A 24,483-nucleotide genomic window follows, 5' to 3' on the forward strand; every position below is an offset into this window, starting at 1 on the left:
ATGGACCGAGTAAATAACAGTAAAAATGTTTTTAGAGTAAAGCAAAATTTTTTCCTTCAGCCAGTGCATAAAATGTCATCTATACAAACAGAAATATCAAGTTTGTTTGCTGCAGTTCCTCTAGTTTTCTACCTAGAAAATAGGAATGTGTAGAGCTGGTGTCCCCATGATGAACCAATTACTCTTTCTACGGTACAAAATTAAATGTTCCCTGATAAAAACATTCAAAACAATAAAGTCCATCGATAATATCCAGAAAACAGAAACACAGAGGCTTTCAGAATATTTCGAATTGAGTTAGGCAAAATACAACCGGATATTTCTAGTTTCATCCATTCATCTCCTGACAAAGTGGTGTGGAATTCGTATGGAATGGAATGAGAAAATCACAGTAAAATGCTTTTGGAGAAAAGCAAAGTCTTTTCCTTCAGCAAGTGCATAAAATGTCATCTATACAAACAGAAATGTCATGTTTGTTTGCCACGGTTTCTCTAGGTTTCTCCCTATAAAATATGAATATGTAGAGCTGGTGTCTCCATGTGTAATCAAGTAGTGTTTCTACGGTACAAAATTAAATGTTCCATGATAAAAAAACATTCAAAACAAAAAGTCCATTGGTAATATCCAGAAAATACAAACACAGAGGCTGTCGCAATATCTGGGATTGAGTTCGCCAAAACACAACCGGATATTTCTGGTTTCATCCAGTCATATCCGGACAATGTGGTAAGGAATTAGTATACAATGGACTGTGAAAATCACAGTAAAAATTATTTTGGAGAAAAGCAATGACTTTTCGTTAGGCAAGCCCATAAAAGGTCATCTATTCAATCAGAAATATCATGTTTGTTTGCCGTGCTTCCTCTAGCTTTCTCCCTAAAAAATGCAATGTATGGAGCTGGTCTCTCCATGTGGAACTAATAAGTATTTCTACGGTACAAATTTAAATGTTCCCTGATAAAATCTTTCAAAACAATAAAGTCCATTGATGATATCCAGAAAACACAAACACAGAGGCTTTCACAATATTTCAGATTGAGTTAGCCAAAAAACAACCGGATATTTCTGGTTTCATCCAGTCATATCCAGACAATGTAGTAAGGAATCCGTATGCAAAGGACCGAACAAATCAGAGTAAAAATGGTTTTGGAGAAAAGCAAAGTCTTTTCCTTCGGGCATTGCATAAAATGTCATTTATACAAACAGAAATATCATGTTTTTTTGCTACAGTTCGTCTAGCTTTCTCCCTAGAAATTACGAATGTGTAGAGCCTGTGACTCCATGTGGAGACAACTAGTGTTTCCCAGCACAAAATTAAATGTTCCCTCATAAAAAATATTCAAAATAATAAAGTCCGTTGATAACATCCGGAAATCACAAACACAGACGCTGTAGCAATATCTTGAATTGAGTTAGCCAAAGCACAACTGGATATTTCTGGTTTCATCCAGTCATACCCGGACAAATGGCATGGAATTCCTATGCTATGGACTTATAAAATCAGAGTAAAAATGGTTTTGGAGAAAAGCATAGTCTTTTCGTTAGGCAAGTGCATAAAATGTCATGTATACAAACAGATATATCATGTTTGTTTGCCGCAGTTCCCCTAGCTTTCTCCCTAGAAAATACGAATGTGTAGAGCTGGTGTTCCCATCATGAACCAATTAGTGTTTCTATGGTACAAAATTAAATGTTCCCTGATAAAAGCATTCAAAACAATAAAGTCCATCGATAATATCCAGAATACAGAAAGAGAGAGGCTTTCACAATATTTCGGATTGTGTTAGCCAAAAGACAACCGGATATTTCTGGTTTCATACAATCATATCCGGACAACGTGCTGTGGAATTCGGATGCAATGGACCGAGTAAATCACAGTAAAATGATTTTAGAGAAAAGCAAAGTCTTTTCCTTCAGCAAGTGCATAAAATGTCATCTATACAAACAGAAATATCATGATTGTTTGCCGCAGTTCATCTAGCTTTCTCCCTAGAAAATACGAATGTGTAGAGCTGGTTTTCCAATTGGAGTTAGGTAGTGTTTCTACGGTATAATATCAAATGTTCCATAATAAAAAAATTCAAAACTAATAGTCTGTTGATAATATCCGGAAAACACAACCACAGATGCTGTAGCAATATCTCAAGTTGAGTTAGAAAAAAAAAACCGGGTATTTCCGGTTTCATCCAGTCATATCCACACAAACTGGTATGGAATTCATATGCAATGGACCGAGAGAAATCACAGTGAAATGGTTTTGGTGAAAAGCAAAGTCTATTCGCTGTTCAAGTGCATAAAATGTCATCTATACAAAGAGAAATATCATGTTTGTTTGATGCAGTTCCTCTAGTTTTCTACCTAGAATATATGAATGTGTAGAGCTGGTGTCTCCATGTGGAACCAATTAGTGTTTGTATGGTAGAAAATTAAAGGTTCCCTGATAAAAAATTCAAATCAATAAAGTCCATTGTTAATATCCAGAAAACACAAACACAGAAGCTGTGGCCATATCTGGGATTGTGTTAGCCAAAAAACAACCGGATATTTCTGGTTTCATCCAGTCATATCTGGACAAAGTGGTCTGAAATTCGTATACAATGGACCCGAAAAATAACAGTAAAAATGGTTTTGGAGAAAAGCAAAGTCTTTTCCTTTAGCCAGTGCATAAAATGTCATCTGTACAAACAGAAATATGATGTGTTTTTGCCGCAGTTCCTCTAGATTTCTGCCTAGAAAAGACGAAAGTGTAAAGCTTGTGTCTCCATGTGGAACCAAATAGTGTTTCCAAGCACAAAAGTAAATCTTCCCTGATAAAAAAACATTCAAAACAATAAACTCCATCGATAATATCTAGAAAACACAAACACAGAGGCTGTAGCAATATCTGGGATTGAGTTAGCCAAAACAGAACCGGATATTTCCAGTTTCATCCAGTCATATCCGGACAAAGTTGTTTGGAATTCATATGCAATGGAACGAGAAAATCACAGTAAAAATGGTTTTGGAGGAAGGGAAAGTCTTTTCTTAGGCAAGTGTACAAAATGTCATCTATTCAAACATATATATCATGTTTGTTTGCCGCAGTTCCACTAGTTTTCCCCTAGAAATTATGAATGTGTAGAGCTGGTGTCTCCCTGTGGAGTCAACTAGTGTTTCTACGGTACAAAATTAAATGTTCCCTGATAACAAAATTTCAAAACAATAAAGTATGTCAAGAATATCCGGAAAACTTTAACACAAAGGCTGTAGCAGTATCTTAGATTGAGTTAGCCAAAACACAACCGGATATTTCTGGTTTCATCAAGTCATATCTTGAAAAAGTGGTGTGGAATTCTTATGCATTGGACTTAGAAAATCACAGTACAAATGGTTTTGGAGAAAAGCAATGTCTTTTCGTTAAGCAAATGCTTAAAATGTCATCTATACTAACAGAAATATCATTTTTGTTTGCCGCAGTTCCTCTAGATTTCTTCCCAGAAAATACCAATGTGTAGAGCTGGTGTCTCCATGTGGAATCAACAAGTGCTTCCCAGCACAAAATTAAAAGTTCTCTGATAAAAAACATTCAAAACAATAAAGTCCGTCTATAATATCCGGAAAAAACATAGACAATGGCAGTAGCAATATCTGGGATTGAGATAGCCACAACACAACCGGATATTTCTGGTTTCATCCAGTCATATCTGGACAAACTGGTTTGGAATTCGTATGCAATGGACCGAGAAAATCCCAGTAAAAATGGTTTTGGAGAAAAGCAAAGTCTTTTGTTAGGCAAGAGTATAAAATATCATCTATTCAAACAGAAATATCGTGTTTGTTTGCCACAGTTCCTTCTAGCTTTGTCACTAGAAAAAATGAATGTGTAGAGCTGGTGCCTCCATGTGGAATCAACTAGTGTTTCTAAGCACAAAATTAAATGTTTCCTGATAAAAAACATTCAAAACAATAAAGTCAATTGATAATATCTAGAAAACACAAACACAGAGGCTGTAGCAATATCTGGGATTGAGTTAGCCAAAACACAACCGGATATTTCCAGTTTCATCCAGACATATCCAGACAAAGTCGTTTGGAATTCATATGCAATGGAACGAGAATATCACAGTAAAAATGATTTTGGAGGAAAGAAAAGTCTTTTCTTAGGCAAGTGTACAAAATGTCATCTATTCAAACATAAATATCTTGTTTCTTTGCCGCAGTTCCACTAGTTTTCCCCTAGAAAATATGAATGTGTAGAGCTGGTGTCTCCATGTGGAGTCAACTAGTGTTTCTACGGTACAAAATTAAATATTCCCTGATAACAAAATTTCAAAACAATGAAGTCTGTCGAGAATATACGGAAAACTTTAACACAGAGGCTGTAGCAATATCTGGGATTGAGTTAGCCAAAACATAACCGGATATTTCTGGTTTCATCCTGTCATATATGGACAAAGTGGTGTGAAATTCGTATGCATTGGACTTAGAAAATCACAGTAAAAATGGTTTTGGAGAAAAGCAAAGTCTTTTCCTTCGGCAAGTGCTTAAAATGTCATCTATACAAACAGAAATATCATGTTGGTTTGCCAGAGTTCCTCTAGCATTCTCCCTAGAAAATACGAATGTGTAGAGCTGGTGTCTCCATATGGAGTCAACTAGTGTTTCCCAGCACAAAATTAAATGTTCCCTGAAAAAAAAAGATTCAAAACAATAAAGTCCATCGATAATATTCAGAAAACACAAATACAGAGGCTGTAGCAATATTTGGGATTGAGTTAGCCATAACACATGATGATATTTCTGGTTTCTTCCAATCATTTCCAGACAAAATGTTGTGGAACTGGTATGCATTGGACTCAGATAATCACAGTCAAACTGGTTTTGGAGAATAGCAAAGTATTTTCTGAGGAAAGTGCATAAAATGTCATCTACGCAAACACAAATATCATGTTTGTTTGCAGCAATTGCTGTAGTTTTCTGCCTAGACAGCACAAATGTGTTGAGTTTTTGTCTCCATGTGGAACTAATTAGTGTTTCACAGCAGCAAAGAAAATATTCCCTGCTTAAATTCATTCAAAACCATAAAGTCCATTGATAATATCAAAAAACAAAAAGCAGAGCCTGTAGCAAGATCTGGGATTGAGTTAGCCATAACACAAGAGGATATTTCTGATCTCATCCAGGCATTTCCAAAGTGCTGTGGAACTGGTATGCAATGGACTCAGATAATCACAGTCAAACTGGTTTTGGAGAATAGCAAAGTATTTTCTTAGGCAAGTGCATAAAATGTCATCTACGCAAACACAAATATCATGTTTGTTTGCAGCAATTGCTGTAGTTTTCTGCCTAGACAGCACAAATGTGTTGAGTTTGTGTCTCCAGGTGGAACTAATTAGTGTTCCCAGCACCAAAGAAAATATTCCCTGCTTAAATTCATCCAAAACCATAAAGTCCATTGATAGTATCAAAAAACACAAAGCAGAGCCTGTAGCAGGATCTGGGATTGAGTTAGCCATAACACAAGATGATATTTCTGGTTTCTTCAAGTCATTTCCAGACAAAGTGTTGGGGAACTGGTATGCAATGGACTCAGAAAATCACTAGCAAACTGGTTTTGGAGAAAAGCAAACTCTTTTTCTTGGACAAGTGCCTAAAAAGTAAAGTTTACGAATATAAATATCCTGTTTGTTTTCAATGATAGCTATAGCTTTCTGCGTAGAAAACACAAATGTGAACATGTTTGGCCTGCGTATGAAACCAATTAGGATTTCCAGCACAAAACAAAATTTCCCCTGCTGAAATTCATTCTAAAACGTAAAGTCCATTGATAATATCCAGAAAACACAAACACAAAGGTTGTAGCAAGATCTGGGATTGAGTTAGCCATAACACAAGAGGATATTTCTGGTTTCATCCAGGCATATCCACACAAACTGCTGTAGAACTGGTATGCAATGGCCTCAGATAATCACAGTCAAACTGGTTTTGGAGAATAGCAAAGTATTTTCTTAGGCAAGTGCATAAAATGTCATCTACACCAACACAAATATCATGTTTCTTTGCAGCAATTGCTGTAGTTTTCTGCCTAGACAGCACCAATGTGTTGAGTTTGTGTCTGCATTTGGAACTAATTAGTGTTTCCCAGCACCCAAGAAAATATTCCCTGCTTAAATTCATTCAAAACCATAAAGTCCATTGATAATATCAAAAAACACAAAGCAGAGCCTGTAGCAAGATATAGGATTGAGTTAGCCATAACACAAGAGGATATTTCTAGTTTCATCCAGGCATAGCCGGACAAAGTGCTGTGGAACTGGTATGCAATGGACTCAGATAATCACAGTCAAACTGGTTTTAGAGACTAGCAAAGTATTTTCTTAGGCAAGTGCATAAAATGTCATCTACACCAACACAAATATCATGTTTTTTTTGCAGCAATTGCTGTAGTTTTCTGCCTAAACAGCACGAATGTGTTGAGTTTGTGTCTCCAGGTGGAACTAATTAGTGTTTCCCAGCACCAAAGAAAATATTCCCTGCTTAAATTCATTCAAAACCATAAAGTCCATTGATAATATCAAAAAACACAAAGCAGAGCCTGTAGCAAGATCTGGGATTGAGTTTGCCATAAAACAAGAAGATATTTCTGGTTTCATCCAGTCATTTGCAGACAAAGTGTTGTGGAACTGGTATGCAATGGACTCAGAAAATCACACTCAAACTGGTTTTGGAGAAAAGCAAACTCTTTTTCTTGGAAAAGTGCCTAAAAAGTCATGTTTACGAATATATATATCCTGTTTGTTTGCAATGATAGCTCTAGAGTTCTGCGTAGAAAACACAAATGTGAACATGTTTGGCCTGCATATGAAACCAATTAGGATTTCCAGCACAAAACAAAATTTCCTCTGCTGAAATTCATTCTAAAACGTAAAGTCCATTGATAATATCCAGAAAACACAAACACAAAGGTTGTAGCAAAATCTGGGATTCAGTTAGCCATAACACAAGAGGATATTTCAGGTTTCATCCAGGCATATCCAGACAAAGTGCTGTGGAACTGGTATGCAATGGACTCAGGTAATCACAGTCAAACTGCTTTTGGAGAATAGCAAAGTATTTTCTTAGGCGAGTGCATACAATGTCATCTACACCAACACAAATATCATGTTTCTTTGCAGCAATTGCTGTAGTTTTCTGCCTAGACAGCACGAATGTGTTGAGTTTGTGTCTCCATGTGGAACTAATTAGTGCTTCCCAGCACCAAAGAAAATATTCCCTGCTTAAATTCATTCAAAACCATGAAGTCCATTGATAATATCAAAAAACAAAAAGCAGAGCCTGTAGCAAGATCTAGGATTGAGTTAGCCATAACAGAAGACGATATTTCTGGTTTCATCCAGTCATTTCCATTCAACCTGTTGGGGAAGTGGTATGCAATGGACTCAGAAAAGCACCCTCAAACTGGTTTTGGAGAAATCAAACTCTTTTTCTTGGCCAAGTGTATAAAAAGTCATGTTTGCAAATATCAATATCCTGTTTGTTCGCAAAGATTGCTCTAGCTTTCTGCGTAGAAAACACAAATGTGAACACGTTGGGCCTGCATATGTAATCACTTAGTATTTCCAGCACAAAACAGAATTTCTTCTACAGAAATTCATTCTAAAATGTAAAGTCCATTGATAATATCCAGAAAACAGAAACACAGAGGTTGTAGCAAGATCTGGGATTGAGTTAGCCATAACACAAGAGGATATTTCTCGTCTCATCCAGGCATATCCGGACAAAGTGCTGTGGAACTGGTATGCAATGGACTCAGAAAAACACCCTCAAAGTAGTTTTGTAGCATAGCAAAGTAATTTCTTAGGCAAGTTCTTAAAATGTCATCTACACCAACACAAATATCATGTTTGTTTCCAGCAATTGCTGTAGTTTTCTGCATAGACAGCACGAATGTGTTGAGTTTGTGTCTCCATGTGTAACTAATTAGTGCTTCCCAGCACCAAAGAAAATATTCCCTGCTTAAATTCATTCAAAACCATAAAGCCCATTGATAATATCAAAAAACAAAAAGCAGAGCCTGTAGCAAGATCTGGGATTGAGTTAGCCATAACACAAGAGGATATTTTTGTTCTCATCCAGGCATATCCAGACAAAGTGCTGTGGAACGGGTATGCAATGGACTCAGATAATCACAGTCAAACTTGTTTTGGAGAATAGCAAAGTATTTTCTTAGGCAAGTGCATAAAATGTCATCTACACAAACACAAATATCATGTTTGTTTGCAGCAATTGCTGTAGTTTTCTGCCTAGACAGCACAAATGTGTTGAGTTTGTGTCTCCAGGTGGAACTAATTAGTGTTTCCCAGCACCAAAGTAAATATTTCCTGCTTAAATTCATTCAAAACCATAAAGTCCATTGATAATATCAAAAAACACGGCCGGAACCGTGGCTCAACAGGCTAATCCTCCGCCTAGTGGCGCCGGCACACCGGGTTCTCGTCCCGGTCGGCGCACCGATCCTGTCGCGGTTGCCCCTCTTCCAGGCCAGCTCTCTGCTCTGGCCAGGGAGTGCAGTGGAGGATGGCCCAAGTCCTTGGGCTCTGCACCCCATGGGAGACCAGGATAAGCACATGGCTCCTGCCATCAGAACAGCGCGGTGCGCCGGCCGCAGCATGCTACCGCGGCGGCCATTGGAGGGTGAATGAATGGCAAAAGGAAGACCTTTCTCTCTGTCTCTCTCTCACTGTCCACTCTGCCTGTCAAAAATAAAAAAAAAATTTAAAAAAAATTAAAAAAAAGATTAAAAAAAAAAAAAAGCAGAGCCTGTAGCAAGATCTGGGATTGAGTTAGCCATAACACAAGATGATATTTCTGGTTTCATCCAGTCATTTCCAGACAAAGTGTTGTGGAACTGATATGCAATGGACTCAGAAAATCACCCGCAAACTGGTTTTGGAGAAAAGCAAACTCTTTTTCTTGGCCAATTCCCTAAAAAGTCATGTTTACGAATATAAATATCCTGTTTTTTTGCAATGATAGCTCTAGCTTTCTGCGTAGAAAACACAAATGTGAACATGTTTGGCCTGCATATGAAACCAATTAGCATTTCCAGCACAAAACAAAGTTTCCTCTATTGAAATTCATTCTAAAACGTAAAGTCCATTGATAATATCCAGAAAACACAAACACAAAGGTTGTAGCAAAATCTGGGATTGAGTTAGCCATAACACAAGAGGATATTTCTGGTTTCATCCAGGCATATCCGGACAAAGTGCTATGGAACTGGTATGCAATGGACTCAGATAATCACAGTCAAACTGGTTTTGGAGAATAGCAAAGTATTTTCTTAGGCAAGTGCATACAATGTCATCTACACCAACACAAATATCATGTTTCTTTACAGCAATTGCTGTAGTTTTCTGCCTAGACAGCACGAATGTGTTGAGTTTGTGTCTCCAGGTGGAAATAATTAGTGCTTCCCAGCACCAAAGAAAATATTTCCTGCTTAAATTCATTCAAAACCATAAAGTCCATTGATAATATCAAAAAACACAAAGCAGAGCCTGTAGCAAGATCGGGGATTGAGTTAGCCATAACACAGAGGATATTTGTGGTTTCATCCAGTCATATCCAGACAAAGTGTTGTGGAATTCGTATGCAATTGACCGAGAAAATCACAGTAAAAATTGTTTTGGAGAAAAGCAAATCTTTTCATTAGCCAAGTGTATAAAATGTCATCTATTCAAACAGAAATATCATGTTTGTTTGCCGCAGTTCCTCTAGCTTGCTCCCTAGAAAATACGAATGTGCAGAGCTGGTGTCTCCATGTGGAACCAATTAGTATTTATACAGTACAAAATGAAATGTTCCCTGATAAAAACACTCAAAACAATAAAGTCCATCGATAACATCCAGAAAACACAAACACAGAGGCTTTCACATTATTTTGGATATAGTTAGCCAAAACACAACCAGATATTTCCGGTTTCATCCAGGCATATCCGGACAAAGTGGTGTGGAATTCGTATGCAATGGACCGAGAACATCATAGTAAAAATGGTTTTGGAGAAAAGCAAAGTCTTTTCGTTAGGCAAGTGCTTTAAATGTCATCTATACAAACAGAAATATCATGTTTGTTTGCAGCAGTTCCTCTAGTTTCTCCCTAGAAAATACGAATGTTTAGAGCTGGTGTCTCCATGTGGAAAAAATTAGTCTTTCAACGGTAAAAATTAAATGTTCTCTGATAAAAATCATTCAAAACAATAAAGCCTGTCGATAATATCCAGAAACATTATCACAGAGCCTGTAGCAATATCTGGGATTGAGTTAGCCAAAACACAACTGGATAATTCTGGTTTCATCCAGGCAGAGCCAGACAAAGTGGTGTGGAATTCGTATATATTGGAATGAGACAATCACAGTATAAATGGTTTTGAAAAAAAGCAAAGTCTTTTTGTTAGGAAAATGTATAAAATTTCATCTATTCAAAGAGAAATATCATGTTTGTTTGCCGCAGTTCCTCTAGCTTCTCCCTAGAAAATATGAATTTGCAGAGCTGGTGTCTCCATGTGGAACCAATTTGTGTTTGTATGGTTCAAAAATAAATGTTCCCTGATAAAAACATACAAAAAAATAAAGTCATTGATAATACCCAGAAAACACAAACACAGAAGCTGTAGCAATATCTGGAATTGAGTTAGCCAAAACACAACTGGATATTTCTGGTTTCATTCAGGCATATCAGACAAAGTGATATTGAATTCATATAAAATGGATTGAGACAATCACTGTAAAAATGGTTTTGGATAAAAGCAAAGTCTTTTCATTAGCCAAATGCACAAAATGTCATCTATACACACAGAAATATCAAGTTTGTTTGCCGCAGTTCCTCTAGCTTTCTCCCTAGAAAATACGAATGTGTAGATCTTCTGTCTCCATGTGGAGTACCTAGTGTTTCTACGGTACAAAATTAAATGTTCCCTGATAAAAACATTCAAAACAATAAAGTACATCGATAATCCTGAAAACACAAACACAGAGTCTTTCACAATATTTCGGGTTGAGTTAGCCAAAACACAACCGGATATTTCTGGTTTCATCCAGTCATATCCGGACAAAGTGGTGTGGAATTCGTATGCAATGGACCGAGAAAATAACAGTAAAAATGGTTTTGGAGAAAAGCATAGTCTTTTCGTTAGGCAAGTGCATAAAATGTCATCGATACCAACAGAAATATCATGTTTGTTTGCTGCAGTTCCTCTAGCTTTCTCCGTAGGAAATACGAATGTGTAGAGCTGTTGTCTCCACTTGGAGTCAACTAATGTTTCCCAGCACAAAATTAAATGTTCTGTAATAAAAAAACATTCAAAATAATAAAGTCCGTGGTTAATATCCGGAAATCACAAACACAGAGGCAGTAGCAATTCCTGGGATTGAGTTAGCCAAAACACAACCGGATATTTCTGGTTTCATCCAATCATATCTGGAAAAAGGGGTGTGGAATTCATATGCAATGGACTGAGAAAATGACAATAAAAATGGATATGGAGGAAACCAAAGTCTTTTCTTTAGGGAAGTGCATAAAATGTCATCTACACAAACAGAAATATTATGTTTCTTTGCAGCAGTTCATTTAGATTTTTTCCTTGAAAATACGAAAATACAGAGCTCGTGTCTCCATGTGGAGTAACTAGTGTTTCTAAGGTACAAAATTAAATGTTCCCTGATAAAAATATTCAAAACAATTAGGTCCATCGATAATATCCTGAAAACACAAACACAGAGTCTTTCACAATATTTCAGATTGAGTTAGGCAAAACACAACCGGATATTTTTGGTTTCATCCAGTCTTATCCGGACAAAGTGGTGTGGAATTCGTATGAAATGAACCAAGAAAATCACAGTAATAATGGTTTTGGAGAAAAGCAAAGTCTTTTCGTTAGGCAAGTGTATAAAATGTCATCTATTGAAACCGAAATACCATGTATTTTTGCGCAGTTCCTCTAACTTTCTCCCTAGAAAATACGAATGTGTAGAACTGGTGTCTCCATGTGGAGTCAAGTAGTGTTCCCCAGCACAAAATTAAATGTTCCCTGATAAAAAACATTAGAAACAATAAAGTCCGTTGATAATATCCAGAAAACACAAACACAGAAGCTGTAGCAATATTTGGGATTTAGTTAGCCAAAACACAACCGGATATTTCTGGTTCATCCAATCTTATCCGGAGAAAGTGGTGTGGAATTCGTATGCAATGGACCGAGAAAATCACAGTACAAATAGTTTTGGAGAAAAGCAAAGTCTTTTCCTTAGGCAAGCGTATAAAATGTCATCTATTCAAACCGAAATATCATGTTTTTTGGCGCAGTCCTTTAGCTTTCTTCCTTGAACATACGAATATGTAGAGCTGTTGTCTCCAGGTGGAGTCAACCAGTGTTTCCCAGCACAAAATTAAATTTACCTGATAAAAAACATTCAAAACAATAATGTCCGATGAAAATATCCAGAAAACACAAACACAGAGGCTTAGCAATATCTGGGATTGAGTTATGCGAAACAAAACCGGGTATTTCCGGTTTCATGCAGTCATATCCGGACAAACTGGTGTGGAATTCGTATGCAATGGACCGAGAAAATCACAGTAAAAATGGTTTTGGAGAAAAGCAAAGTCTTTTCATAAGGCAAGTAGAAAAAATATCATCGAAACAAACAGAAATATCATGTTTGTTTGCCGCAGTTCCTCTAGCATTCTCCCTAGAAAATACGAATGTGTAGAGCTGGAGTCCCCATGTTTTTCTACGGTACAAAAATAAATGTTCCCTTATAAAAATACTCAAAACAATAAAGTCCATCGATAATATCCAGAAAACACAAACACAGAGGCTGTAGCAATATTTCGGATTGAGTTAGCCAAAAAACAACCGGATATTTCCAGTTTCATCCAGTCATATCCGGAGAAAATTGTGTGGAATTCGTATGCAATGGACCGAGAAAATCAGAGTAAAAATGGTTTTGGAGAAAAGCAAAGTCTTTTTGATATGCAAGTGCATAAAACGTCATGGATACAAACAGAAATATCATGTTTGTTTGCCGCATTTCCTCTAGTTTTCTACGTAGAAAATACGAATGTCTACAGCTGGTGTCTCCATGTAGAACCAATTGGTGATCCCAAGCACATAATGAAATGTTCCCCGATAAAAAACATTGAAAACAATAAAGTCCATTGATAATATCCAGAAAACACAAACACAGAGGCTGTAGCAATATCTGGGATTGAGTTAGCCAAAACAAAACCGTATATTTATGATTTCATCCAGTCATTAGCAGACAAACTGGTGTGGAATTCGTATGCAATGGACTGAGAAAATCACAGTAAAAATGGTTTTGGAGAACAGCAAAGTCTTTTCTTTAGGCAAGTGCATAAAACGTCATCTATACAAACAGAAATATCATGTTTGTTTGCCGCAGTTCCTCTAGCTTTCTCCCCAGAAAATACGAATGTGTAGAGCTGCTGTCTCCATGTGGAACCAATTATTGTATCCAACTCAAAATAAAATGATCCCCGATAAAAAAAATTCAAATCAGTAACGTCTGTTGATAATATCCATAAAACACAAACACAGAGGCTGTAGCAATATCTGGGATTGAGTTAACCAAACCAAAACCGGATATTTCCGGTTTAATCCAATCATACCCGGACAAACTGGTGTGGAATTCGTATGCAATGGACTGAGAAAATCCGAGTAAAAATGGTTTTGGAGAAAAGCAAAGTCTTTACGTTAGGCAAGTGCATAAAATCTCATCTATACAAACAGAAATATCATGTTCGTTTGCCGCAGTTCCTCTAGATTTCTCCCTAGCAAATACGAATATGTAGACCTGGTGTCTCCATGTGGAAACAATTAGTGTTTCCAAGCAAAAATTAAATGTTCCCTAATAAAAAATATTCAAAACAATAAAGTCCATCGATACTATACGGAAAACACAAACACAGAGGCTTTCACAATATTGGGATTGAGTTAGCCAAAACAGAACCGGATATTTCTGGTTTCATCGAGTCATATACGGACAAACTGGTGTGGAATTCGTATGCAATGGACTGAGAAAATCACAGTAAAAATGGTTTTGGAGAACAGCAAAGTCTTTTCATTAGGCAAGTGTATAAAATGTCATGGATACAAACATGAATGTCATGTTTTTTTGCCGCAGTTCCTATAGCTTTCTCCTAGAAAATACGAATGTGTAGAGCTGGTGTCTCCATGTGGAAACAATTAGTGTTTCAACGCTATAAAATTAAATGTTCCCTGATAAAAAAACATTCAAAAAAATAAAGTCTGTGGATAATATCAGGAATACACAAACACAGAGGCTGTAGCCATATCTGGGATTGAGTTAGCCAAAAACAAAACCGAATATTTCCGGTTTCATCCAGTCATATCCGGACAAACTGGGGTGGAATTCATATGCAATGGACTGAGAAAATCACAGTAAAAATGGTTTTGGAGAAAAGCAAAGTTTTCGCTTTAGGAAAGTGCACAAAATGTCATCGATACAAACAGAAATATCATGTTTGTTTGCCGCAGTTCCTCTAGCTTTCTCCCTAGAAAATACGAATCTGTAGAGCTGGTGTCGCAATTTGGAACCACTTAGTGATTCCAAGCACAAATTAAATGTTTCCTTATAAAAAACATTCAAAACAATAAAGTCTGTGGATTATATCAGGAATACAGAAACACAGAGGCTGTAGCAATATCTGGGATTGAATTAGGCAAAACAAAACCGGATATTTCCGGTTTCATCCAGTCACATCCGGTAAACTGGTGTGGAATTCGTATGCAATGGACAGAGAAAATCAAAGTAAAAATGGTTTTGGAGAAAAGCAAAATCTTTTCATTAGGCAAGTGCCTAAAATGTCATCGATACAAACAGAAATATCATGTTTGTTTGCCGCAGTTCCTCTAGCTTAATCCCTAGAAAATACGAATGTGAAGAGTTGGTGTCACCATGATGAACCAATTAATGTTTCAAGGGTACAAAATGAAATGTTCACTGATAAAAACATTCAATACAATAACGTGCGTTGATAATATCCAGAAAACACAAACACAGAGACTTTCACAATATCTGGGATTGTGTTAGTAAAACATTACCAGATATTTCTGGTTTCATCCAGTCATATCAGGACAAACTCTTGTGGAATTCGTATGCAATGGATCGAGAAATTCACAGTAAAAATGCTTTTGGAGAAAAGCAAAGTCTTTTCGTAAGGCAAGTGCATAAAATATCTTCGATACAAACAGAAATATCATGTTTGTTTGTCACAGTTTCTCTAGCTTTCTCCCTAGAAAATACGAATGTGTAGAGCTGGTGTCTCCATGTGGAACCAATTAGTGTTTCAACGCTATAAAATTAAATGTTCCCTGATAAAAAAACATTCAAAAAAATAAAGTCTGTGGATAATATCAGGAATACACAAACACAGAGGCTGTAGCCATATCTGGGATTGAGTTAGCCAAAAACAAAACCGAATATTTTCGGTTTCATCCAGTCATATCCGGACAAACTGGGGTGGAATTCATATGCAATGGACTGAGAAAATCACAGTAAAAATGGTTTTGGAGAAAAGCAAAGTTTTCGCTTTAGGAAAGTGCACAAAATGTCATTGATACAAACAGAAATATCATGTTTGTTTGCCGCAGTTCCTCTAGCTTTCTCCCTAGAAAATACGAATCTGTAGAGCTGGTGTCGCAATTTGGAACCACTTAGTGATTCCAAGCACAAATTAAATGTTTCCTTATAAAAAACATTCAAAACAATAAAGTCTGTGGATTATATCAGGAATACAGAAACACAGAGGCTGTAGCAATATCTGGGATTGAATTAGGCAAAACAAAACCGGATATTTCCGGTTTCATCCAGTCACATCCGGTAAACTGGTGTGGAATTCGTATGCAATGGACAGAGAAAATCAAAGTAAAAATGGTTTTGGAGAAAAGCAAAATCTTTTCATTAGGCAAGTGCCTAAAATGTCATCGATACAAACAGAAATATCATGTTTGTTTGCCGCAGTTCCTCTAGCTTAATCCCTAGAAAATACGAATGTGAAGAGCTGGTGTCACCATGATGAACCAATTAATGTTTCAAGGGTACAAAATGAAATGTTCACTGATAAAAACATTCAATACAATAACGTGCGTTGATAATATCCAGAAAACACAAACACAGAGACTTTCACAATATCTGGGATTGTGTTAGTAAAATATTACCAGATATTTCTGGTTTCATCCAGTCATATCAGGACAAACTCTTGTGGAATTCGTATGCAATGGATCGAGAAAATCACAGTAAAAATGCTTTTGGAGAAAAGCAAAGTCTTTTCGTAAGGCAAGTGCATAAAATATCTTCGATACAAACAGAAATATCATGTTTGTTTGTCACAGTTTCTCTAGCTTTCTCCCTAGAAAATACGAATGTGTAGAGCTGGTGTCTCATGTGGAACCCAGTAGTGATTCCAAGCCCAAAATTAAATGTTCCCTGATAAAAAACATTCAAAGCAATTAAGTCCGTGGATAATATCAGGAATACACAAACACAGAGGCTGTAGCAATATCTGGGATTGAGTTAGCCAAAAAAAAACCCGGATATTTCTGGTTTCATCCTGTCATACCCGGACAAACTGGTGTGGAATTCGTATGCAATGGACCGAGAAAATGACAGTAAAAATGGTTTTGGAGAAAAGCAAAGTCTTTTTGTTAGGCAAGTACATAAAATGTCATCTACACAAACATAAATATCATGTTTGTTTGCCGCAGTTCCTCTAGCTTTCTTCTTGAAAATACAAATGTGTAGAGCTGGAGTCCCCATGATGAACCAACTAGTGTTTCTACGGTACAAAAATAAATGTTCCCTTATAAAAATACTCAAAACAATAAAGTCCATCGATAATATCCAGAAAACACAAACACAGAGGCTGTAGCAATATTTCGGATTGAGTTAGCCAAAACACAAATGGATGTTTCAGGTTTCATCCAGTCATATCCGGAGAAAATTGTTTGGAACTCGTATGCAATGGACCGAGAAAATCAGAGTAAAAATGGTTTTGGAGAAAAGCAAAGACTTTTCGTTAGGCAAGTGCATAAAATGTCATCTAGACAACAGAAATATCATGTTTGTTTGCCACATTTCCTCTAGCTTTCTATGTAGAAAATACGAATGTCTAGAGCTTGTGTCTGCATGTGGAACCAATTAGTGATTCCAAGCACATAATTAAATGTTCCCAGATAAAAAACATTGAAAACAATAAAGTCCATTGATAATATCCAGAAAACACAAACGCAGAGGCTGTAGCAATATCTGGGATTGAGTTAGCCAAAACAAAACTGTATATTTCTGGTTTCATCCAGTCATATCCGGACAAACTGGTGTGGAGTTCGTATTCTATGCACTGAGAAAATCACAGTAAAAATGGTTTCGGAGAACAGCAAAGTCTTTTCTTTAGGCAAGTGCATAAAACGTCATCTATACAAACAGAAATATCATCTTTGTTTGCCGCAGTTCCTCTAGCTTTCTCCCTAGAAAATACGAAAGTGTAGAGCTGGTGTCTCCATGTGGAACCAATTATTGTATCCAAGCTCATAATAAAATGTTCCCAGATAAAAAACATTCAAAACAATAACGTCCATTGATTATATCCAGAAAACAGTAACACAGAGGCTGTAGCAATATCGGGGATTGAGTTAGACAAACCAAAACCGGATATTTCCGGTTTAATCCAATCATACCCGGACAAACTGGTGTGGAATTCGAATGCAATGGACTGAGAAAATCACAGTAAAAATGGTTTTGGGGAAAAGCAAAGTCTTTAAGTTAGGCAAGTGCATAAAATGTCATCTAGACAAACAGAAATATCATGTTTGCTTGCCAGAGTTCCTCTAGCTTTCTCCCTAGAAAATATGAATGTTTAGAGCTGGTGTCTCCATGTGGAAGCAATTAGTGTTTTCAAGCAAATAATTAAATTTTCCCTGATAAAAATATTCAAAAAAATAAAGTCCATGAATAATATCCAGGAAACACAAACACAGAGGCTGTAGCAATATCTGAGATTGAGTTAACCAAAACAAAACCGGATATTTCTGGTATCATCCAGTCATATCCGGACAAACTGGTGTGGAATTCATATGCAATATACCGAGAATATCACAGTAAAAATGGTTTTGGAGAAAAGCAAAGACTTTTCATTAGGCAAGTGCATTAAATGTCATCTAAACAAACATAAATATCATGTTTGCCACAGTTCCTCTAGCTTTCTCCCCAGAAAATATGAATGTGTAGAGCTTGTGTCCCCATGATGAACCAATTAGTGTTTCTACGATACAAAATTAAATGTTCCCTGATAAAAATATTGAAAACAATAAAGCCCGTCGGTAATATCCAGACAACACAAACACAGAGGCTGTAGCAATATTTCGGATTGAGTTAGCCAAAACACAACCGGATATTTTTGGTTTCATCCAGTCATATCCAGACAAAGTGGTTTGGAATTCATATGCAATGGACCGAAAAAATCACAGTACAAATGGTTTTGGAGAAAAGCAAAGTCTTTTCGTTAGGCAAGTGCATAAAATGTCATCTATACAAACAGAAATATCATGTTTGTTTGCAGCAGTTCCTGTAGCTATATCCCTAGAAATTACGAATGTGTAGAGCTGGTTTCTCCATGTGGAACTAATTAGTGTTTCAATGCACAAAATTAAATGTTCACTAAGAAAAACTTTCAAAACAATAAAGTCCATGGATAATATCCAGAAAACAAACACTGAGGCTACAGCAATATCTGGGATTGAATTAGCCAAAACACAACCGGATATTTCTGGTTTCATTCAGTAATATCCAGACAAAGGGTTTGTAATTCGTATGCAATGGACCGAGAAAATCACAGTCAAAATGGTTTTGCAGAAAAACAAAGTATTTTCGTTAGGCAAGTGCATAAAATGTCACCTAAACAAAGAGAAATATCATGTTTGTTTGTCGCGGTTCCTGTAGCTTTCTTCCTAGAAAATACGAATATGTGGAGCTGGTGTCTCCATTGGAACCAAGTAATGTATACAAGCTCAAAATAATATTTACCCGATAAAAACCTTCAAAACAATAAAGTCCATTGATAATATCCAGAAAAAACAATCACAGAGGCTGTAGCAATATCTGGGATTGATAGCCAAAACAAAGCCGGATATTTCCGGTTTCATCCAGTCATACCCGAAAAAACTGGTGTGGAATTCATATGCAATGGAACGAGAAATTAACAATAAAAATGGATTTGGAGAAATGCAAAGTCTTTATGTTAGGCAAGTGGATAAAATGTCATCTATACAAACAGAATTATCATGTTTGTTTGCCGCAGTTCCTCTAGCTTTCTCCCTAAAAAATACGAATGTGTAGCGCTGCTGTTCCCATTATGAACTAATAAGTGTTTATACAGTACGAAATGAAATGTTCCCTTATAAAAACATTGAAAACAATAATTCCATTAATAATATCCAGAAAACACCAACACAGAGGCTTTAGAAATATTTCGGATTGAGTTAGCAAAAACACAACAGGAAATTTCTGGTTTCATCCAGTCATATCCGGACAAAGTGGTGTGGAATTTGTATGCAATGGATCGAGAAAATCACAGTAAAAATGGTTTTGGAGAAAAACAAAGTGTTTTCGTTAGACAAGTGCATAAAATGTCATCTATACAAACAAAATTACCATGTTTGTTTGCCGCAGTTCCTCTAGCTTTCTCCCTAGAAAATACGAATGTGCAGAGCTGGTGTCTCCATGTGTAACCAATTAGTGTTTCCAAGCAAAAAAAATAAATGTTCCCATTAAAAAAAACATTGAAAAAAATAAAGTCTGTGGATAATATCAGGAATACACAAACACAGAGGCTGTACCAATATTTCGGATTGAGTTAGCCAAAACAAAACCGGATATTTCTGGTTTCATCCAGTCATACCTGAAAAAACTGGTGTGGAATTCATATGCAATGGAACGAGAAATTAACAATAAAAATGGATTTGGAGAAATGCAAATTCTTTTCGTTAGGCAAGTGCCTAAAAAGTCATCTACACAGGAAGAAATAGCATGTTTGTTTGCCGCAGTTCCACTAGCTTTTCTGTAGAAAATTCAAATGTGTAGAGCTGGTGTCTCCATGTGGAAGCAATTAGTGTTTCGTAGCACAAAATTAAATATTCACTGATATATAACATTCAAAACAATAAAGTCTGTGGATAATATCAGGAATACACAAACACAGAGGTTGTAGGAATATCTATGATTGAGATAGCCAAAACAAAACCGGATATTTCCGGTTTCATGCAGTCATATCCGGAGAAACTGCTGTGGAATTCGTATGCAATGGACCGAGAAAATCACAGTAAAAATGGTTTTGCAGAAAAGCAAAGTCTTTTCATTAAGCAAGTGCATAAAATGTCATCTATACAAACAGAAATATCATGTTTGTTTGCCGCAGTTCCTCTAGCTTTCTCCCTAGAAAATACGAATGTGAAGAGCTGGTGTTGCAATGATGAACCAATTAGTGTCTCTATGGTACAAAATAAATGTTCCCTGTTAAAAACATTCAAAACAATAAGTACCTCGATATTATCCAGAAAAAAAAAAAAACACAGAAGCTTTCACAATATTTCGGATTGAGTTAGCCAAAACACAACCGGAAATTTCTGGTTTCATCCAGTCATATCCTGACAAAGTGGTGTGGAATTTGTATGCAATGGATCGAGAAAATCACAGTAAAAATGGTTTTGGAGAAAAACAAAGTGTTTTCGTTAAGCAAGTGCATAAAATATCATCGATAGAAACAGAAATATCATGTTTGTACGCCACAGTTCCTCTAGCTTTCTCCCTAGAAAATAAAAATATGTAGAGCTGGTGTCTCCATGTGGAACCAATTAGTGTTTCCGAGCAAAAAATTAAATGTTCCCTGAAAAAAAAACATTGAAAAAAATAAAGTCCGTGGATAATATCAGGAATACATAAACACAGAGGCTGTAGCAATATTTCTGACTCAGTTTGTGAAAACTCAACCAGATGTTTCTGGTTTATTCCAGTCATATCCGGACAAAGTCGTATGGAATTTGTATGCAATGGACCAAGAAAATCACAGTAAAAATTGTTTCGGAGAAAAGCAGAGTCTTTTCGTGAGGCAAGGGCATAAAATGTCATCCAGACACACAGAAATATCATGTTTGTTTGCCGCAGTCACTCTACCTTTCTCACTAGGAAATAGGAATATGTAGAGCTGCTGTTTCTATGTGGAACTAATTACTGTATCAAGCTCAAAATATAATGTTCCCCGAAAAAAAACATTCAAAACAATAAAGTCCATTGATAATATCCAGAAAAAACAAACACAAAGGCTTTAGCAATAACTGAGATTGAGTTAACCAAAACAAAACTGGATATTTCTGGTTTCATCCAGTTATATCTGGACAAACTTTTGTGGAATTCCTATGCAATGTACCGAGAAAATCACAGTAAAAATGGTTTTGGAGAAAAGCAAAGTCTTTTCGTTAGGCAAGTGCATAAAATGTCATCTATACAAACAGAAATATCATGTTTGTTTGTAATTTCCTCTACCTTTCACACTAGAAAATAAGAATATGTAGAGCTGGCGTCTCCATGTGGAACCAATTACTGTATCCAAGCTCAAAATAAAATGTTCCCTAATAAAAAACCTTCAAAACAATAAAATGCATTTATAATATCCAGAAAAAACAAATACAGAGCCTGTAGCAATATCTGGGATTGAGTTAGCAAAAAAAAAAAAAAAACGGATATTTCCGGTTTTATCTAGTCATAAATGGACAAACTCCTGTGGAATTCCTATGCAGTGGACTGAGAAAATCACAGTAAAAATGGTTTTGGAGAAAAGTAAAGTGTTTTCGTTAGGCAAGTGCATAAAATGTCATGTAGACAAACAGAAATATCATGTTTGTTTGCTGCAGCTCCTCTAGCTTTCTCCGTAAAAAAGGAATGTGTAGAGCTTGTATCTCCATGTGGAACCAATTACTATTTCCAAGCACAAAATTAAATGTTCCCTGAAAAAAAAAACATTGAAAAAAATAAAGTCCGTGGATAATATCAGGAATACAAAAAACACAGAGGCTGTAGCAATATTTCGGATTGAGTTAGCCAAAACACAACAACATTTTTCTGGCTTCATCCAGTCATATCCGGACAAAGTGGTGTGGAATTCCTATGCAATGGACCGAGAAAAAAACAATAAAATTATTTTGGAGAAAAGCAAAGTCCTTTCGTTAGGCAAGTGCGTAAAATGTCATCTAAACAAACAGAAATATCATGTTTGTTTGCCACTGTTCCTCTAGCTTTCTCCCTAGAAAATACGAATGTGTAGAGCTGGTGTCTCCATGTGGAACCAGTGACTGTATCCAAGCTCAAAATAAAATATTCCACGATAAAAAACATTCAAAACAATAAATTCCGTTGATAATATCCACAAAACACAAACACAGAGGCTGTAGCAATATCTGGGATTGAGTTAGCAAAAAAAAACCGGATATTTCTTGTTTCATCCAGTTATATCTTGACAAACTCCTGTGGAATTCGTATGCAATGGACTGAGAAAATCACAGTACAAAGGGTTTTGGAGAAAAGCAATGTCTTTTCGTTAGACAACTGCATAAAATGTCATCTAGAGAAACAGAAATATCATGTTTGTTTGCCGCAGTTGCTCTAGCTATCTCCCTAGAAATTACGAATGTGTAGAGCTGGTGTCTCCATTTGGAAGCAATTAGTGTTTCCAAACACAAAATTAAATGTTCCCTGAAAAATATTGAAAAAAATAACGCCATTGTATAATATCAGGATACACAAACACAGAGGCTGTAGCAATATTTTGGATTGAGTCAGCCAAAAAACAACCGGATATTTCCAGTTTCATCCAGTCATATCCGGAAAAAGTCGTTTGGAATTCATATGCAATGGACCGAGAAAAATCACAGTAAAAATGGTTTTGGAGAAAAGCAAAGTCTTTTCGTTCAGCAAGTGCATAAAACGTCATCTACAAACATAAATATCATGTTTGTTTGCCGCAATTCCTCTAGCGTTCTCCCAAGAAAATACGAATGTGTAGATCTGGTGTCTCCATGTGAAAACAATTAGTGTTTCCAAGCACAAAATTAAATGTTCCCTGAAAAAAAAAACATTCAAAAAAATGAAGTCCGTGGATAATATCAGGAATGCACAAACACAGAGGCTGTACCAATATTTCGGATTGAGTTAGTGAAAACATAACCAGATATTTCTGGTTTCATCCAGTCACATCCGGACAAACTGGTGTGGAATTCGTATGCAATGTACCGAGAAAATCACAGTAAAATGGTTTTGGAGAAAAGGAAACTCTTCTCATTAGGCAAGTAGATAAAATATCATCGATACATACAGAAATATCCTGTTGCTTTGACAGAGTTCCTCTAGCACTCTCCATAAAAAATACGAATATGTAGATCTTGTGTCTCCATGTGGAACCAATTACTGTATCCAAGCTGAAAATAAAATATCCCCTGACAAAAAATACTCAAAACAATAAAGCCCATCGATAATATCCAGAAAAAACAAACTCAGAGTCTATAGCAATATCTGGGATTGACTTAGCCAAAATAAAACTGGATATTTTTGGCTTTATCCAGTCATATCCGGACAAACTGGTGTGGAATTCGTATGCAATGGACCGAGAAAATCACAGTAAAAATGGTTTTGCAGAAAAGCAAAGTCTTTTCATTAAGCAAGTGCATAAAATGTCATCTATACAAACAGAAATATCATGTTTGTTTGCCGCAGTTCCTCTAGCTTTCTCCCTAGAAAATACGAATGTGAAGAGCTGGTGTTGCAATGATGAACCAATTAGTGTCTCTATGGTACAAAATAAATGTTCCCTGTTAAAAACATTCAAAACAATAAGTACCTCGATATTATCCAGAAAAAAAAAAAAACACAGAAGCTTTCACAATATTTCGGATTGAGTTAGCCAAAACACAACCGGAAATTTCTGGTTTCATCCAGTCATATCCTGACAAAGTGGTGTGGAATTTGTATGCAATGGATCGAGAAAATCACAGTAAAAATGGTTTTGGAGAAAAACAAAGTGTTTTCGTTAAGCAAGTGCATAAAATATCATCGATAGAAACAGAAATATCATGTTTGTACGCCACAGTTCCTCTAGCTTTCTCCCTAGAAAATAAAAATATGTAGAGCTGGTGTCTCCATGTGGAACCAATTAGTGTTTCCGAGCAAAAAATTAAATGTTCCCTGAAAAAAAAACATTGAAAAAAATAAAGTCCGTGGATAATATCAGGAATACATAAACACAGAGGCTGTAGCAATATTTCTGACTCAGTTTGTGAAAACTCAACCAGATGTTTCTGGTTTATTCCAGTCATATCCGGACAAAGTCGTATGGAATTTGTATGCAATGGACCAAGAAAA

This window comes from Lepus europaeus, unplaced genomic scaffold, assembly GCF_033115175.1.
Source record: "Lepus europaeus isolate LE1 unplaced genomic scaffold, mLepTim1.pri SCAFFOLD_76, whole genome shotgun sequence".
Classification (NCBI taxonomy): domain Eukaryota; kingdom Metazoa; phylum Chordata; class Mammalia; order Lagomorpha; family Leporidae; genus Lepus; species Lepus europaeus.